Raw genomic sequence first — 16,462 nt, 5'->3', positions numbered from 1 at the left:
AACTGCTCCCCTCCCCGCAAAAAAGAAAGAATTATCAGATGCAACTACTTCTCTCCCCCTCCCTTACCCGTGGTGCCTGACTTAAGGAAAGTTTGGCCCTTCTGTATAGTATTTTTATCCATGCACAATATGCCCATTCATAGTACAGGTATACAAACCATACTTTGCAGGGAATGTTTGATGGGCTCAGGGATATACAGTATTTTTTTAAAAATAAAGCAAATAAATAAATAAATAAATAAATAAAAACACCCCTGTGATTAACGAACTACTGTAGTTACTGTTTATGTGTCACCAGTGCCCTCTAATGGTGGGATTTGGAAGTGCGACTCTCGTGCCTCAAGCCCATATACAGCTCTCTCGCCTTGGCTCTGGGGCAGGGAGCGCTCCACGCTGGCATTGTGGGGTAGGAGGGTTCCTCTGACGGCGGTGTGCACGCCCACCCTCCTGTCGCCTCAGACTAAGCGTGTTATGTGCTCGCTTCGGCAGCACATATACTAAAACTGGAACGATACACAGAAGATCAGACGAAGCGTGTTCTGCTGCGTTTCCCCAAACTGCAAACCTCCTTGGACTAGAGGCAGCCGTTAGCAGAACAAAAGAAAACGTGTGTGTATATGTATATGTATATACACACACGTTTTCTTGCACTTTGTGTACATAGCACTTTGCCCCATATATTCTGTGGTGTCTGCTGCCCAGGAGGACTGGTGGGGCGGAAGGCAGGTGACCAACAGTAGCCAGAGCAGGCAGAGCCCATCCTCCTCCCTGCCTGAGCTGTACAAGGGCAACATTGAGACTAAGGCAGAGAAAGGTGACAGGCGGTGCCACTGCTTGCATGTAAGAAGGCTGGCAGGTGGGGCTGGTTGAAGCCTGACTGAGGTTGGTGGACCTGGCTGAACTGTATATATTCAGAGCAAGCTCGGTCTCCTGAGCGTGGAGCCTTTATTTAACAAAGCAGCAGCATCCACACAGGAAGTACTTTCATTGTGGCTCAGAGAATGCCAAGGTTTGGAAAAGGCTTTGTTTTGGGTGGTGGTGGTGGTGGGGAGAACCTGTGGTGGGACCTCCAAATTGGGAAGCAAGAACAGAGGCATTGATTTAAAAAGGATGGAGTAAACCGTTTCATTGTCTAGATAGGCCATTTCCTGGTTTACACCGAGAAACTATTTTAAAGCGTCCCCAGGGACAGAAGAAGGAGCAGCAGGCATCCTCACAAGACACCAAAATGGAAAAGGGGAGGAGAAGAAAAACCAAGCCAGCCCAGTGAGGGCTGAGCATTGTCACTGCCAGTGACTGGGAGAAGTGGGGGAGAAAGGAGGCGGAATGGAAGGACTGGAATATTTTGCTGGCTGTTTGTTCATTAATTGCCAATTCTTTCCTATTCTGAATAACCCTTGCACTTCACTCTAAACTCAGAGATGGGAAGCCTGAAACCCTCAGACTTGACCCTTGGCCCTGTTGGTTGGGGCTGACAGGAGTTGGAGCCCAATAACACCTGCAGAGCCACAACAAGGATGGGGAACCTCCAGCCCATGGGTCAAATTTGGCCCACCACTGCCCACTCTACAGGAAGGCAATTTCTCTAACACCACACCCACCTGCCCCATACCTGACACCCCTTGACTTGAATGCTTATTGACTTGAATGAAGAAAGCAGGAATGAACTTCCCACACATCAGCTCATGTACAAGGAGTTAAATCCAGCTTCCTGTCTCCCCTCCCCTCACACCTGCATGCCATCTTTGGCAGGTAGGTGGCACCACCCATCTGTCAGTCAACTGATGTCATTATGATAGATGTTTGACAGGTCCCGCCCACAGGATGGAGTTGGCCCACAGGATGGAGGCATAAAAATCTGGCCCACTGGGCCAAAAGGGTTGCCCACCCTTGGACTGCAGCCTCTCCCCCCCCCCCCCCCGCTGCTGTAATTGAACCCCTCTCCCCTTGCTGCCCCTCAAGTGAACTTAATGGATTTTTTTTTATCTTACCTGAATGCTCCCGTCACTCTAAAGCAGTTCCTCCCACAACATTGTAAAGGACACAGGCATTCTAGTGGTTCAGCGGAGTTTCATTGTTGCCAAAACTCTTCAGCTCCTTTCCCTCAGCTTGGGAATGTCGGTTCTCCTGAAGCTCTAACTGTCGAGGGGTGGAGCTTAGGAGTTAAAGGGCGGTGCCTTCCCAGCGCCTTCTACAAATAAAACAAATAAACAATAAAACTACCATCAAAATAGAAAAAAATACAACATCCAAACACTGGGCAACCCATTATAAACAACAAAACAGTCAGAAGAGCAGCAGTTTAAAAAGCAGTACCAAGAAGACAACAGTAAGAGCTCTAGCAGATAGCATATTTAAAATTAAAGCATACATTAAATGCCAACTGTCTTCTATCTTTTCTTTTTTAGTCTTTACTAAACGCCCAGATTAAGACAGGCAGAGAGGGAGCCTGGTGGATCACCATTAGGAAGAAGTTCCGGAGTCTTGGTGCCACCACAGAAAAGCCCCTGTCCTGTTTGGTTTCATGTATGGTTGGGACAGGCCCTCCATTTCCTGTCTTTATGGCTTGGTTGGCTCTGGGTATGGGAGGTGTCTGTAATCTGGTCCTAATCTATATGTCATCCAATGGCCCCCTGAGACACTGAGTAAAACACTGAGTAAAACCCAGCTTCTGAGGTAATCTGGTTTTGAGAGCTGGTGGCTTCTGAGGTAATCTGATTTTAAATTTAATCTAGTGGCCTCCTGAGACAGTGAGTAAAGCTTGACAGGGAGTAGGCCCTCCATGGTCAATCTTTATGGCTTGGTTGGCACTGGGTTTGGGAGCTGGTGGTTTCTGAGGTCATCTCTGGTCTTAGGTCTCATTGAATGGCCCCCTGAGAAACTGAGTAAAACCCAGTTTCTGAGGTAATCTGGTTTGGGGAGTTGGTAGCTTCTGAGGTAATTTGATTTTTAAGACTCATCTAGTGGCCCTCTGAGACACTGAGTAAAATATGCATAGTAATGGCTATGCAGTTGTAACCCTATCATCTCCTCCATTTCCAATGTTCAGACTGTGTGTGCCTTTGCTAATGTAGCCAAAATGGCACCACCCACATGTGAGAGGAGAGGTAGCAGGCTTGCAGAGGTATAAAACAATCTTTTGGGGGTGAGATTAACCCTGCCAAACAAAACAAAACTGAGGTCTGAGCATGCTTAATATACAGAAAACAAGGGAAAGCCCAAATGGAATGTATTGTCCTGGAAAAGAAGATCTTTTTTACATTTCACTATTGAAATTGGATTTTGCAGCATAGTTTAGCAAAAAAATTAATCTCACCTTTCGTCGATAAATTTACACATATTGTGTTAAAAACCTGTTTGTTAACCCAAAATGTTAACATATCCCTAATTATAATTCCTAAATAGAATGACACCCATAATAATGGGGTATGCTGTAATGAGGGGGGGAATCACATTTGGAGCATATATGTTTGAATGTTTGTCAACAAACTCAGACTTGGGGTGTTGGTGGAATTAGGGCTGGCCTGAGACATTTTGGCACCTGAGGCAAACCACAAAATGGAGTCTCCCCACCCACCACCCCCAGTCAGGGAAGAAGGGATGAGTGAAGATTTACATCAGAAACAAGGGGATAATAAAGATCTACATCTACAAGAAGGGTAGCAGGAGACCAGTAGCACCTGCTATTCACCAAGAGGCCTCTATGGAGGCAGCATTAGTGGTATGGCTGCCAAGGAGGTGGCAAATCCTGTCTCCAAGGAGCCTACCACAGCTGCTAAGGCAGCAGCCGCAGGCAATGAATTCCTTGGAGTCCAGATCTGCTGTGCCTGCCCCCGTGCATCCTGCCGCATGAGGCAGTCACCTCAACTTGCCTCATGGGTGGGCCAGCACTGGGTGGAACTTTGGTTGACGTTGCATAGTATCGTGTATATGGTTCTTTGGAGGGCCAAAACCGAAAAACCGTAACACCCCACTGCTTGGATATGTTCCATCAAGCTCTGCCAGCTGAAGTGGATGGTGAACAGAGAACCACAATGAATATCCATGACAGGGGTGGGGTGGGGGGTGGGGACAGAACATGGTAATGTGTCAATCACATACACAGGAGAAAAATGGATCTCGACAACGATTAGCAGACCTTAATGTTGCTGAGGAATTATTCTCCTCCACTATAAATTTTGTCACCCCTTCCTTCCCACTCTGCCCCATTAGAGTGCCAGACTAAGATAGTAGTTAGTGTTGGAAACCAGGGTGAACATCTCCAATTCTCAATGAAGATTGCTGGGTGACCTTGGGCCAGTCACTAACCTACCACACAGGGTTGCTGTGGGCATTAAATGAGCAGGGGAAGTCCTATGTACACCACCTTGAGCTCCTTGGGAATATAAATGCAAAAAGAAAAGAAGAAAAAAATCAGCCCTGTGAGGAGGCAGACTCACAAAAGAGGCAGGCCTCAAGATGGTACTAAAAAACAGGGAACTTTGACTGCCTATGTTTGACACCAGCTTGGCTGCAGGAGGTGCCAGAAGGAAGTTTACTTAGATGAAGGAATTGAGGGGACGCTCATCAAATTTGCAGATGACAGCAAACTGGCAGGGGTAGCCAATGCCACAGAAGACAGAATCGGGATTCAAAATGACCTTAACAGATTGGAGAGCTGGGCCCAAACTAACAAAATGAATTTCAAATGCAAGGTTCTGCACCTAAGACAGGAAGAACTAGCTACACAGATATAAGATGGGGGACACCTGGCTTGCCAGTAGTACGTGTGAAAAGGATCCAGGGCTCTTAGTAGACCACAAGCTTAACGTGAGTCAGTGCGATGCAGCAGCAAAAAAGCTAATGCTGTTCTAGGCTGCATCAACAGAAGTCGAGTATCCCGATCAAGAGAAGTAACAGTCCCACTCTATATTGGGCACCACAACTTAAGAAGGATGTTGACAAGCTGGAACGTGTTCAGAGGAGGGCAACCAAGATGTTAAAGAATTTGGAAACCAAGCCTTATGAGGAGTGCTTGGAGGAGCTGGTTATGCTTAGCCTGGAAAAGAGGAGACTGTGAGGAGATATGATACTGGTAGTAGCCATCTTCAAATATCTAAAGGGCTGTCACATGGAAGATGGAGGAAGCTTGTTTCCCCCTGCTCTAGAGGGTAGGACTCAAGCCAATGACTTCATGTTACAAGAAAGGAGATTCCGACTAAACACCAGGAAGAACTTTCTGACAGTAAGAGCTGTTCAATAGTGGGACGGTATCCTTTGGGAGGTTGTGGACTCTTCTTCCTTGGAGGTTTTTAAGCAGAGGGTGGATGGCCATCTGTCATGGATGCTTTAGCTGAGGTTCCTGCATTGCAGGTTGGACTAGATTATCCTACGGGCCTCTTCCAACTCGACGATTCTATGACCCTAAGACAGGGCACACACATGCACCAACAACCAGTATACCAAACTAACAATAGATGGCACCACAGCAAGAGTGTATGTGTGTGCTGCTGCTACATGACAAAGGCTAAGACCCAGTTCAAATCACCAAAGAACAAGCAGGGCTTACTTTCAAGTAAACATACATGTGTTCAAGCTGTGATGCCCCTCTTTCCTAGACTTTTCGACGATACTGGTTTTGCATCCGTGGGCGATCAGAGGCATTTGGCCTCTACCAGCCGATGATGTCAGCTTCGAAATCCCTGGCTATTTTTAGCAGCTGATCAAAATCAATGCTGATCTGCATAGCCTTTATCCCTCTCCCTCTTTCTCACCGGCTTTTGCTTGGAATTAATACAGCATAGCCCCACCACAGCATTCCTGGCATGTACATGACATGAACACACCCGGCAACGGGGTCAAGGGTTCAGCAGAGACAAGTTGGAATCAGGAGGACCTCGCTCCCAAAGGAAGAAGCAAAGACCATGCAGAGAAACACATAGTACAGAAAACTGCCTTATAGAGAATCAGACCCATTGGTTTATCTGGCTCACTATTGTCCACACTGTCTGGGAAGGGCTCTCCAGGATTTCAGGCACGTAACTTCTCCAAGCCACATCTGATTTGATTTGATTTATTGTATTTCTATGCCGCTTTTCATTCCAATGAATATCAAAGGGGCTTACAAACAATAAATAGCAATAATCTAATAGAACATCAATAATGCAGCATAAATCAAGTGAAATATATATTTTTAAATCCTCAATAAAACAATAATAATATATAGAACACTATTAATAAAACTCGGGCCAGGACTGGAAGCAGCCTCATAGAAACCACAATAGTCGTCCTTAGTGGACTCTTTAGGTGGTAGAGGCCTTGGCTTCTTTGGCCCTGCCCTTCTGTAATGCTTTCTTTTCAGTATTGAATAATTATACCTCTTTTCCAAGGTTATAAGTATTATTTGTTAACTCATATGCCACTCAGTGCCAAAATAGGGCTTCTAAGCATTTTGGAAGTAAAGGTAAAGGTAAAGGGACCCCTGACCATCAGGTCCAGTTGTGTCCGACTCTGGGGTTGCGGCACTCATCTCGCTCTATAGGCCAAGGCAGCTGGCGTTTGTCTGCAGACAGCTTCCGGGTCATGTGGCCAGCATGACAAAGCCGCTTCTGGTGAACCAGAGCAGCACGCAGAAACGCCGTTTACCTTCCCACCGGAGCGGTCCCTATTTATCTATTTGCAGTTTGACGTGCTTTCGAACTGCTAGGTGGGCAGGAGCTGGGACCGAGCAACGGAAGCTCACCCCGTGGCAGGGATTCGAACCGCCAACCTTCTGATCAGCAAGCCCTAGACTCTGTGGTTTAACCCACAGTGCCACCTGGGTCCCTTATTTTGGAAGTACTATACATTAAAAAAAAATACCCATGGGGTTGTAGCCAACTAGATTCTAATCAGAGTAGACCCATTGAAATGAATGGCACTAAGTAAGTAATGCCCATTGACTGCAATGGATCTACTCTATAAGTAGGGTTGGTCGCAACCCCAATGGGTAGTATTCAACCATGTTTTTCTCGGCGTACACCCACTGAAATGAATGAACATGACTAAGTTAGGTGCATTAATTTCAACAGGCCTACTCTGAGTAAAACGCACTTGAATACTAGTCATAGACATGAAAATTAAAATATAAACACAAGTAATTAATTAAAATGTGCAATAAAAAGACCCCATTAAAACAACACAGCAATTAAAACAGGAGACTCGGGTCGAGAGATCAAGGGAATGCCTGTGCAAACTGGTGCATCTTCAAAAGCATGAGAACTCACGGGTGCTTCCAGATTGGCAGCTCCTAGCGCGTCAATTACGGTGTCTTCTGCTGAATTACAATCAGCTTTCCCCTCTTAAGGGGTGGGCGGGCAGAGCGCTTTCATCGGCTTTGCATGCAGAAGGCCCCAGGTCCAGACCCCAGCACTTTTACGTAGGGCTGACTGGCAATGTCCCATGCCTGAAACTCAGGAGAGCAAATTGCTAGTCTGTGTGTAGACAATGCTGAGCTAGACAGGTCAATTGTCTGATTTGGTATATAAGGCAACTCCCTGTGTTCCTATGCAGTCTACCATGCACATTCAGCAACAGAGATTTTGGAGGACAAAATGGTAGGCAGGCAGCACTGAATGGAAGCCGCCAGAAGGATTGTGGGGAGATAAATATATGCAACAACTTCTGAGCAGAAGCAGCATACCCTCCAACGTTTCTCTGATTAAAATAGGGACATCCTATTAATAACAATAACAATAAAACAATTTTATTATTTATACCTCACCCATCTGACTTGGTTGCCCCAGCGACTCTGGGCGGCTTCCAACATATACAAAAACATAATAAAACATTAAACTTCTTTTTTTTTTAACTTCCCTACACAGGGCTGCCTTCAGATGTCTTCTGAAGGTTGTATAGCTACTTATCTCCTTGGCTTGGGGTCACATAACGCCATACCTTCCAACATAGGGATGTCCTAAGGAACAGTGGGCCATTCTGGGATCAAATCAGGAACCAGGATGGCTTTTGTAAATCCAGGATTGCCCTTGGAAAATAGGGACACTTGGAGGGTCTGCTGCAGCAGTTTCCCTAACCAGCCGCAGAGGCTGGTCCATTAGAGCGAATGGAGCACAGGTCCACCAGGCTCAGTCTGCCTTCAACCAGCCCCTGCCTGCCTGCCTGCCTGCCTGCCTGCCTCCTTTCTTGCAACAGTCCCAGGGGGTGGCATTGGCTGTCAGCTTGATCTCAGTGCTGCCCTTGAAGAACTCGGAAGGAAGGAGGGTGGCGACAAAGCTAGAGTGAGTTGTCTGCACTTGTCATTTGCTCTGACTCTGCTTACTGTGGGCATCCGCCCTACCAATAGGCACCAGCCGCCACTGCAGACGAGCAAGAACTTGACATCCCATTCACACCACCTTTCAAAGCACACAACTATTGTTAAAATCACCCCAGTGCCAATTCCAGGGATAGAAAATCTGGAATTTGGTGGTTTGCTATAGGAGGAAGAAGTTGCTAGTTGCAGAGCTCTTCTTAGGAACCCCAGATCTTTGGCCTGTGGAAATCTTTCAGCCGTATATTCTGGCAGATCAAAGCAAATTATGCTCAGATCTATTATCACCTCGATTTTGGCACACATGCTGCTGTGTGGTAGCATTAATTTGCCCTGAGTGTCATATGTGGCATTCTGTGGTGCATCATCGTGTGCGCTTGTTTTTCTGAGTGCAGGCAACGGAGAGGAGTCAGTTTTCAGGGGAGGAGGGGACAGCCAGGACACAGAAGCATTATTTGCATGCTGTACCTGTGTGGCTGTGGGAGGGAGGTGAGAGCAGGTGTCAGGAAAGATCGCACCACTCCAAAGCCCATTAGTTCTGGTAACGTGCCTCGGGTCTCCACTCGTCCTCTCGTCAGCATCAGCAAAGCAAGCGACGCACGTCTGAGCCGTAGGTGCCAACAGCTAAACCGCAGGAGTCTTGGTTCTTGGTGGTGGCTGTAGTGTCCAGATTCCTGCCCAAAGCTATCCTACCACAAAGAAAAGGGGAGATTTTTTTTTTTAATCATCTGCAGAGCTGGTGGCCTTATCATGGGTTAAGATATAGTGGCTGCTTCAAATGAGAGTTTTGGGGGAGAACAGTAGCATGGGAGACAGACAGGTTTGATTCAGGCTGCACCCGAGGACATGGACTCCCCACCAATAGGGATGTCAGAAAATTCTGATGGGAACAGAAATTGAAGCAGAGGAAATGCTCGCTTATTTGCCCGTGTCTGAAATAGAAATCTATCCAGTGAATATGAGCCATATGCGCTGTTGCTTTCACTCCACAAAACATATGCAGGTGACTTGACATACACGGGGGTTATGCTTTGTGGATAGTGTGTAAAGCCAAAATCGCATATAGTCAGAACAATTTGGGTTTAATGGTGAGTGGGATTGCCAAACTCTTTTATCCCAGACACTTGCTCCCTTTTTAATTTTTTTGCCAAGCGCATAAATCTGAATGTGCACAAGTTAAATGTGTATAAGTTGCAAGTTACTTGTCCATAAATAATTACATTCTCTTCTCTCCCCCCGTCTTTTTGCACTGTGTTTCCTTTCCATTGAAATGGATGGATTGGGATAATGTAATGACAGCGTAACTTAAGTCATTTACGTAACTAATCATGCCAGTGACATGACCCATCTTTAGTGTGGAATATAGGAAGATGCTTTGTCAAGCTATATGTCCATCTAGCCAGTATTATCTTCCTTAAGACTGTATCTGCAGTATGCATTTCAAGCAGCATCATACCACTTTACAGTGGTACCTCTAGTTACGAACTTAATTCATTCCAGAGGTCCGTTCTTAACCTGAAACTGTTCTTAACTAGAGGCTTGCTTTCGCTAATGGGGCCTCTTGCCACTGCGTCACCGGCACACGATTTCTGTTCTCATCCTGGGGTAAAGTTCTCAACTCGAGGTAACTCTTCCAGGTTAGCGAGTTTGTAACATGAAGCATTTGTAACCCGAGACGTTTTTAACTCAAGGTACCACTGTAAACTGTCTTGACTTCCCACCAAAGAATCCTGGGAAATGTAGTTTGTTAAGGGTTTTGAGACCTATTAGGAGACCCCTATTGCCTTCAGTGAGCTACAATTCCCTGAGTCATGTAACAATAAATCTCTCTTCCCAGGGAACCCTGGAATTGTAATAGTGGATGAATGCTATGAGTTTTTTTGAAACAAAATAGGAAATTCTTTCCAGTAGCACCTTAGAGACCAACTGAGTTTGTTCTTGGTATGAGCTTTCGTGTGCATGCACACTTCTTCAGATACACTGAAACAGAAGTCACCACTTCAGTGTATCTGAAGAAGTGTGCATGCACACGAAAGCTCATACCAAGAACAAACTCAGTTGGTCTCTAAGGTGCTACTGGAAAGAATTTCCTATTTTGTTTCGACTATGGCAGACCAACACGGCTACCCACCTGTAACATGAGTTTTTTTGTTAGTAAACCCAGTGCTTTTTTCTGGGGGGGACGACGCAGGGGTACCCATACCCCTAAACATTTTGTGAATCTAAGTTTGGCCTCATTGAGGGGCAGTATTTCAATATGAGTAGGAAAATGAGAGTGCCCCTAAACATTTTTTAAATGCACTGAGTAAACCTATCCCCTTCCCAAAACTACAGTTCCCAATATTCCTTGGTTTGAAACTATGGGCCCATACTCACTTTTAGTTTGTCCCGTGATTTCAAGTCACTGGTCCAAGGAGACATAAAAACCACACCTCTTGGACCCATGACTTGAAATCATAGAACTAGCCAAAGTGCAGAAGGGCCCAGAGTTTCTAACCAATGAAAAGTGTGGCAGGGCCCTATGACAGGCTTGCAATGTGATCACATTCATTGTGTTGATATACTTTCCCCAGCTAGCAGCTGCTGCCTTTAACTGTCAACTACTTCTCTCTGCACCCTGAGGGCTAGAAACCTGTTCTTTGTTTTTAAAGGACAGCTGGGCTTCTCGGGAATTTTTTAGGAACCCACATTCAGATACAATGCAATAAACCTGCCTCAGAGTTTATTAGCGGTAGCGGCCCAGGCCGTGTTCTGGAATGCTTTTGAGCCAGATCGAACCACTGTCGGAGAAATCATTAGTCTGTCTGAATACAGCTGTTCTCATGTCGCCTTGCTGGCTAGCCTGGGCAGGCAGAAATATAACCAGACCTGCCTGCAGAACAGTGACCTCCTTGGAGGCTTAATAAACAAGTCACGCTAAAGTGCAGCATCAGGTTCAGGCCCCTTGTTCCAGAGCGTCCACCTGCTCCTCGGATGTTGGGAGTCCAGGTCAGGCACGCATGCTGCATTAGCAATGCAGGCAATTTGCTAACACCCAGCACGTCATTCCCTCTGGCTCAGACCTGCTCCAGGCTACAAATCCCAAGAAGCAAGAGGAGGAGGCCAAAAATAGTTCCTTTCTCTCTCTCCAACCCCCCCCCCCAGCTTCTTAGACAAAGATGCCATTCTACAAGATCAGGCCTGTTCCCTCCCACAAGGAGCGATAAGCTTCCTTGAGCCCTCTCTAGCCACCTGCCTCCTCTCTACCTCTCCTGTTTTGATGGCACTGCCAATCACCTATGCCCACCTTTGCCCAACAGCTTCCTTTCTGTGTTGTTTTTTCCTCTCCAGGCTTCAGTGTGCCTCTTCCACACCTCTTCTCTTTGTGTGACCCTCGCAATCAGTTTACGTCATACTCTCTCTCCCAGAGAGCTGTGGTGTGATTAGAGTGGGGCCGGACCAGGGTTTGAATCCTCCCAACTCTGGATGAGAAACAGGTCCCAGTTCACCCAGTGAGCTTCGTGGCTAACTCTTATCTCGCAAGATAGCTGCGAGGATAAAATGAACACCCTCCAAACTGGTGGGTGTGGTTTTTGGTTTTTTTGCAGCAATGTGCCCTTAACTTAGTAGCAGTGCATCAGTGGACCGTCTATATATCATTTGTTATTCTGGGACGCTTTCCCCAAAGTTACCACGTCCTTGCCATCTGGAGGGGTACGTTTGTGTTGCAGCAGAACAACAACAACAATAATAAGGCAAAGCAGAACTTCTGTGGCATAAAAAGTGACAAGATTTCAGGAGGAAGCCATGATCCACTGAAGCCAGCCGTCCACCCCAAAACTTTTGCAAATAGTACTGAAAGCTGGATCCCATATAAGCACCTTGATACCATCATGGAGCATTAATCCTCATGAATGCATAATTTAAAAAGGAATCAGGTAAGAGCCCAAGTCAGTAGACAGGAGATCCACAAGAGGAAACGGTGGGATATAAATGTATATAAGGAAATGAAATAATGTTCTTTCTCTCTTAAGCAAAGAAATGACAGAGGGGGGCATTTTATTTTTCTTTAACCAGCTGTTATCGCTGAATGGTTTAATAATGTTCAGGGGACAGGAGAGTCTTAGGTGAATGCTGGGAGGGGTGACAGATAGCGCCAAAGAAGGTCAAGACTGATAGATTAATAACTCATTTATAAGTTTTCTTCCTTCATCATAGGGTCCCAGGGTGGTTTACAACAATATGATCATTCAATTAAAAACAAGTAAAGCAGTTTTATATCGTTCTAAAAACAAGTTAAACAGATTCAAATAGCAAAAAAATAAAAATAAAACTCAGCAAAGCTAAAATAAGCAACAACAAAAAAATAGCATACATTCCATGGTGGGATACAAGGTTCTTAGTGATATAAAATCTATCAAGTGTTCATAAACGTTGCCATATAAAATCATATTTAGTAGGAATATTTTCACTGAATTGTAGAGTTGGAAGGGACCACGAGGATCATCTAATCCAACCCCCTGCAATGCAGGAATCTTTTTGCCCAACATGGGACTCGAACCCACGACCCTGAGATTAAGAATCATAGAATCTTAGAGCTGGAAGGGACCCAAGGGTCATCTAGTCCAACCCCGAGTCTCATGCTCTACCAACTAAACTACCCCAGGTCCTGTCCAATATTTTTAAAGCTTTTTTATCTTGTAGTTTTACTCCCCTTGCGTTTATGAGTGTTTTAATGATGTATTTTAGTCTGTTGTTTTGCTTGTTGCATTTGCAAATATTATTTTAAAAGAAATTCAAATAAAAGCAGCATGGTATGGGTTAAGCACAGGGTTGCTATATTTCAAACAGTGAAAATCCAGACAGAAAGGTTGTTGAGATTTTATGGGGAATCGGCAAAAATGACACTGCCAACATCGGTTGCCATACGTCTGAATTTTCATTGATATCTCGCCTGTTTCTGCCCAGACACTGCTGCCAACTGTAGCATTTCGGATATGCCCTGGAAATTCCAGGTGTATGACCGTAGAATGGAGGAGGTGGATTGAGCAAAAGTAGCTTCACTGCCGTAAGGACAGGATAAAGAGGTGCATCTTCAGCATATGTCAGAAACTGAATGATGATGGTGTCAGGTGGCACCTCTGAGGGGAGCTTCACAATTCAGAGCAGGGGTAGGCAACCTAAGACCCATGGGCCGGATGTGGCCCAATTGCCTTCTCAATCCGGCCCACGGACGGTCCAGGAATCAGCATGTTTTTACATGAGTAGAATGTGTCCTTTTATTTAAAATGCATCTCTGGGTTATTTGTGGGGCATAGGAATTCGTTCACCCCCCCCAAAAAAAAAAATATAGTCCGACCCACCATATGGTCTGAGGGATGGTGGACCGGCCCACGGCTGAAAAAGGTTGCTGACCCCTGATTTAGAGGCTGCCACAGAGAAAGCCCTCTCCCAGGCCACCTTCTCAGAACATCTGAGGGTGGCAGAACCCCCAAGAGGGGCCCCTCTGCCTGTCTTCACATCCAAGGGGATCTGCAAGGATGGAGGAGGTCTTTCAGATATTCAGGACCTAAGTTATTTAGGGCTTTAAATGCCAAAATGAGAACCTTGAATGGAGCCCAGAAACAAAATGGCAGCCCATGCAACTGTTTCAGACCAGAAATGATGTGAGCTCCAAATGGAACCACAGCCAGTGACCTGCTCGCTGCGATTTGGACCAGCTGAATTTTCCAAATTGTCTTCAAGGGATTACTTGATCTTGTTTCTTACAGTCCCTCCAGTTTGGGTTCTGTACTTCTTTTCTTCATTGTTATTATTAATTATCATTATTCAGAGGGGCTCTCATTACAGCTGTGTAAATGCTTATGGAAGTGTAAAGTTATAAGCACGGAATCCTCCTGGAAAGAAGAGTTTCATTTCTATCAGGCTCTTTGCCCTGGATGGTGTCTGGTGAATTTCTCTTCACTGCTACTGGAAGGTCCCTGTTGTTGCAGCAGTGCTGATAATGCAAGAGGGGGGAAAGTTGGAAGGGACCCCAGAAGTCATCTAGTCCAGCCCCCTGCAATGCTGGAGTCACAGCTAAAGAATGGGAAGGCACAGAAAAGGAGCTAGGTTCAATCCCCAGCATCTCCAGGAAGGGCTGGGAAAGACTCCTGCTTGAAACCAAGGAGAACTGCTGCCAGTCAGTGTTGACAATACTGGGTTAGATGAATAAATGTTCTGACTTGGTATAAGGCAACTTCCTATGTTTATAGTGGCATCGCTTCAAGTATTAAGGGGGGAGGAGAGTCACAGTAAGGCTGTGTGCATAAATCTCATTTAAGCTGCATCCAGTGTGGCCCCACTGCTAATTTGGGAAGTGGGGTACACATGACATTAGCTGCAAGATATTCTGTATCTAAGGTGTCCGTGAAATACTGTGTTTTGATGCCTTTCGCCCAGAACCAGCTTTGATCCGAACTGAGAAAAAGAACAACCTAGCTGCTTCTTAAACCAGTAATGTGCATTGCGCACAGCCTAAGATTCGAAAGCAAAAGTAAACTGGGAAGTTTACAGCAATTTTTGCAGCAATTTGCAACTTCTTCTTTTTTACACCTTTTAATAACTATAGCAGGGTTATCAGCACAGGTTGAACCGTCAAGGGCTTTTTTCTTCTCTTTTTTTAAAGCAGAGAGATTTGTGCCTCTGGCACAGGTCCCACATCCACAGGCAAACTCATGTCATTATTTATAACAATAGTTGCTTAGTGTATGGAGCCCGTGAATTGGTCAGAAGTACAGGTGCTCTTTCCTTGAGAGACAGAGTCATATGTAGTCTGAAACAAGAGACGGATGTTATATCAAGGGTTGGGTGGAGACAGGAAAGTTTTGGGTCCAAGCCCTGGTCAACCATAAAGTTCACTAGGTGACCCTGGGGGATTCACTCTCTCACACATAGCCTACCTTGCAGGGTGGTTGTGAGGATGGAAAGGGGACATGCATGCAATCTAGGGCAGGTGTGTGGTAGCTTTGGCCTTCCAGATATTGCAAATTGCTGCAGAAATATAATTTATTATTTATACCCCAGCCATCTGGCTGGGTTTTCCCCAGCCACTCTGGGCGGCTTCCAACAGAATGTTAAAATACACTAATCTATTAAACATTAAAAGCTTCCCTAAACAGGGTTGCCTTCAGATGTCTTCTAAAAGTCTGGTAGTTATTTTTCTCTTTGACATCTGGTGGGAGGATGTTCCACAGGGCGGGAGCCTCTACCGAGAAGGCCCTCTGCCTGTTTCCCTGTAACTTGGCTTCTTGCAGTGAGGAAACTGCCAGAAGGCCCTCGGTTCTGGACCTGTGTCTGGGCTGAATGATGGGGGTGGAGACGCTCCTTCAGGTATACTGGACCAAGGCCGTTTAGGGCTTTAAAGGTCAGCACCAACACTTTGAATTGTGCTCGGAAACGTACTGGGAGAAATGTGGAGGACTGAATTTACGACTGGAAAAAGGAGAAACTGAGAGGACTGAAATGGGCAGATCCTTCCATTCCTAGTCTCCAGTCTAAAAACAGGAGTGGGTGAGGGGAGAAGCACTCCTCCAGGCCTGAAAAATATTGTTTATCAGTTCAGGGTAGGATAGGAGCCGCAGGAGCACTTTCAGTAAAGCATCAGGTACATAGGCCTATAAATCACAGACATGGGGAGATAGATAGACCTGTGCTGCATTTATCAGTCCAAGAGGATTAGCCCTTGAGGCATAATGAGGCCTTTGCAAAGGATGGCATCGTGAGCAAGCGTCTGTCCCAGCCTTCCAGGCACCTGTGTGCAGAAATCAATGCACAACGCCGTCCTCGCTCATGGGCATAATTCACTGTTTCCGTGTTATATATGGAGGCTGCGAGCAAGTCGCAGTGCTGAGGTCATCCTTGGGCTAACGGGAGTCCTTCTCAAAGAGCTCCCCTACCGCATGACCATGGGAGAATTGCAATTCCAGAAGGGAGAGGGCGGCTGGTTCCATCTCCCCCAGGGTCTGCAAAAGCAGGAGGGGAGTGTGGGTGAATGACAGAGTTAACGCTTTCCCTTCGCTTGCTTTTCTTTTCTCTTAAAATTCACCCCAGTTTTCAGGAACTAGGGTGGCCACTTGTCAAGACGCATCAACAGCCTCCCCACAAAAAAGGGGGGGGGAAAGGAAATGCATCACACAAGGGGGAACAGTGGCAGGA

This window comes from Lacerta agilis, chromosome 8 (assembly GCF_009819535.1).
Source record: "Lacerta agilis isolate rLacAgi1 chromosome 8, rLacAgi1.pri, whole genome shotgun sequence".
NCBI classification, from domain to species: domain Eukaryota; kingdom Metazoa; phylum Chordata; class Lepidosauria; order Squamata; family Lacertidae; genus Lacerta; species Lacerta agilis.
The sequence above is the reverse complement of the archived record's forward strand: the minus strand, read 5'-3'. Positions refer to the sequence as shown.